Consider the following 3838-nt stretch of genomic DNA (forward strand, 5'->3'; position numbering starts at 1 on the left):
AATTTGCATATATCTGGAATATTAAAAATGGGTCATAAAAGAGTGATTCTGCATAACCTCACTACCTGGGGCAAAATCACTGTAAAACACTTTATGGAAAAATTGTCAGTGGATTCCATTTCAAAATGTCAGTAAAGTAATACAAAATAGTCCTGGAAGAGAGCTGGGTGGGTTATGGAGTATATCCTACTGGCCGAGGACCAGGCAACTTGGGCTCAGCTGAGGCATCTCCAGTCTCTTCTCACAGTCAGTAAACTCCAGAAGCAACTCTTCCTTACATTAGGGAGATTTTTCCTGGTAACCAGATTAAACACTCCCCCATCCTGTTTGCACTATTTATTTTACTACTATCCAGTAAAGACATAATAACTTACTCCCTTTGTCTTTATAGCAACTTTTGTATATATCAAGATGAGCTGACTCATTTTTTCTGTAGATTATTCATCCACAGTTCATTGAATTTTTCTCTACATTATCTTTTTCCTAAGCTTCCAATCATTTTTGCTGCTGTCTTGCTGTCTTTTTCAGCCTGTGAAATGTCAGAGTTGGAAATGGTTCCCACAGCCTAGTAGCAATTTTGATCTTTTTGAAACTGAATTATTATTCACTTATTTTAAGTTTGTAACCTATTATCTATAGTGCCTCAGTGATCCTTTCAAATGCCAACTTTATCTCATTCTTCATAAGACATTCTGATAATTTTCTCCTTTCTTTTGGAAGGGGTTGCAATTAGTATCTACACTAATTAAATTCCAGCCACATAATTTTCTACTAACACACAAATCCATCTTCTTTAATATAGGAGATGGAAACCATAAAAAAATCTGATATCCTTGCAGGAGGCTCAGCTTGGGCAGGGTTCTGTTATAGGCCACAGCTTTTGTACCTGCATGTACAAATATATATATAAACAGGTAATTATCTTAAAGTTGGATAAATTGAAGCCCTCCAGGGTTAGATAAGTGAACTTTATATCTTTATCTTTATATCTTTTGGAAGAGAGAATTTCCCAGCATCCCGGTGAAACACACAACTGTTGCTTCTAGCTATGTCAGAGCCCAAAATAAAACTAATTGAACATGAATGCCAGTATAAATAAAATTCTTCTAAAAAATAGCCCAAAATAGCCTAGCCTGGAAGATCTATGCTATTTTATTCTGCTCTTGAGTTTCACATGTATTTACTATAGATAGGATATTATATGCTCAAAACAGAAGGAAAAAATATATTTCAAAGCTTTCTTAAAATTAATTATTGTAATTTGTTCACATATTTATAATTTTTAAAAATTACTCAGCTGAGTTTATCTCTGTGTTTCCTATTTCTTATTCTCCTTGATCCAAACTTAGATTTACCCATGTACTTGATCACCACATATAGGCAAATATTACATCTTCAATCAATTGCATCAATTGATGCACAGGTAATTGATGTGCTATGGGTGAAAATTCCTGAATTGTTTAACATGAAATTTTGAGTATTTTGAAAATATAATACAGTAATTTTGAACATGTGCAAGCTTAAATAACACTTCTTTGTGGACTGATTCTTCCTGAAGCCCTACAACTAAATGTATCAGCTTTTTAACCTGACTCATGCCAGACTAACTGTCAAGTATTTCCCAATTTTGGGATATGCCATCTTCACAACTGTTTTTAGTGTGGTCTGGGTCACTTCTTCATGAGCACTACTTATTCATATGTGTACAAAAGTAATTAACAAATTACAAAGAAACATTCCAGCTTCATACTGATCTGATCTTTACCTCTGTGACATTTTAGGTCTTCACTTTCCTCCTCCCTTTCCTCCCAAGGTAACATTAGCAATTTGTACAGATCCATTGAGTTAGTCTGAGATATTAAAATATACTAAAAAGCTCTTTTAAATTATACTAAAAAGCTCTTTAAACAGTAAAAGTTTTGTTTAGAACAGTGCACATCCAGCTTTTGGAAGCACAGACTAAATCAAAATATCTGTGTAGTAACTTCTCTAAGATCTGAGCAGCAGCACTGAAGTTAAAGTCTTTCTGTTCAATACACTTTTCCAAAGATTAGAAAAACTCTTAGTTTGGTTCTTTTCTTTTGAGATTACTTTCAGAGAAAGGTGAAAATAGAAAAACACAAATGACTGTGAGGTTAATTTGTCTGAATTTTGATGGACACCAGAGATGCAAACCAGTTCTTCTGTCTTCAACAATGTTTTGAAACAGTACTACAAAATAAGTTCCATAACTGTTTGCTCTTTCCAGTAAAAAGGACATTTAGGGTCAGTAAAAGAAAGAATTCATTGCAGTGGGCCAAATGTAACCAAGAGTTGCTCAAAGGCATCTCCAGAAACCTCTCAGATGGAAAGAAATGTGCTACCTTACTTCTGTCGATCCTGGCACATATTGTGTTTGTGGTTTTCCTTCATTTATTCCCAGAGAAGAGATTTGGCATAAGAAGATGATTTGGAAGGTGAGAGAACTGGCAATTAATTAACTTTACTTGCACACAGACCTGTCACACACGTTATGACTCCAAGTTTAAACCCTTACTGAGAGATACTTTCATAGAAAACAAGTAGCATAGGAAACATCTAATATGTCCTGAAAATCAACCAGTTTTTCTTCTTGCTCTTCCTCTCTCCTTTGCTTCATTTGTTCTTCCAGGTTTCAGTAGGACAGAACTAGGAACTGCTGCAATATGTTTGAAAAACTGTTTTGCTCAGCAACTGTAACTTTCACACAGAGACTGCGAGATCCCTGAGCAGATCCCTGCTTTGCTTCCTTCAGATCAATCCCTTGAGCCTGCATCATCTGTTTCTGGCAGGAGCTATGCGGGCCAAGGCATCTCATTCTTTCAATCCCTTTTTCTATTCTTCTTTTAGTTTCTGAGAATTTGTTCCTGACTCTTATTTCCTCACAACAAATGTAGTTCTGCAGAGTCACTTCAGCAGGTCAGTAATTTCCATGTACAATAAAATAACTAGTGGCAGATAATTCTCCATTAGCTCTGTGTTTCTCCTGATACCTCTTTTTGGATAAAAGATCCTATCCCTGTGACTCCAGGGATAAATGCTCTGCATTTAGTTCATACGATTAGCTGGAGCATGGAAGCAGAATTTGGCCCAAGCAATTGAGCAGAAAGGAAGTCTGCAGCAAAGTACTTGCTTCTCTTGAATAATATGAACAGCTTAGAATAAACATTTGTTGGTAAATGTCTCCATTTACCAACAGGTGACACTTGTTTCTTCTCCTAAACTTTAAACAATGCCACAAGGAAATATCCCTTCTTTTTTTTTTTCTTCCAAGTGCCATGCAGAAAGGGGAAGTAGCAACAAATGGTGAACATACAGGTGAAGAAAAGTCAGTTTGTTTGGATTCTTTGATGGAGAGGCTGGAAAGAGGCAGTGACAGTGTCAGACGAGGGAGAATAGAAGGAAATCTGGGAAGGACACCAATTCCTTGGGATTATATTCATCCAGTTCCAAGCAGGATTTACCTAATAGTACCAGGAATGTATTACCTAGAAATCCCATTTCTTACATGTATCCAAACTGATGTTGAGTCAGTTATGATATTTCCCATACCACTGTCCTGTAATCACTCAGAATAACAATTACTTCAGCCATTTCTTGAGAAATAGCCATCATGATGTTTTAAAAATTGGCAAGAGATTCTTGAAAACTACTTTCACTGTGGCAAATTTAAAGGGGAACTGGAATACTTTAAAAAATGCCACCCCTTCAATCTGTATGGCAGCCACTGGAGCACTGGACGAACTGGAAAATAAAAATGATTTTTAAACCTTCATTTTTCAAATAAAGTCCCTCAGGTTTGGCCACAGTTTTAGTTGTG

This window comes from Parus major, chromosome 1A, assembly GCF_001522545.3.
Source record: "Parus major isolate Abel chromosome 1A, Parus_major1.1, whole genome shotgun sequence".
NCBI lineage: Eukaryota > Metazoa > Chordata > Aves > Passeriformes > Paridae > Parus > Parus major.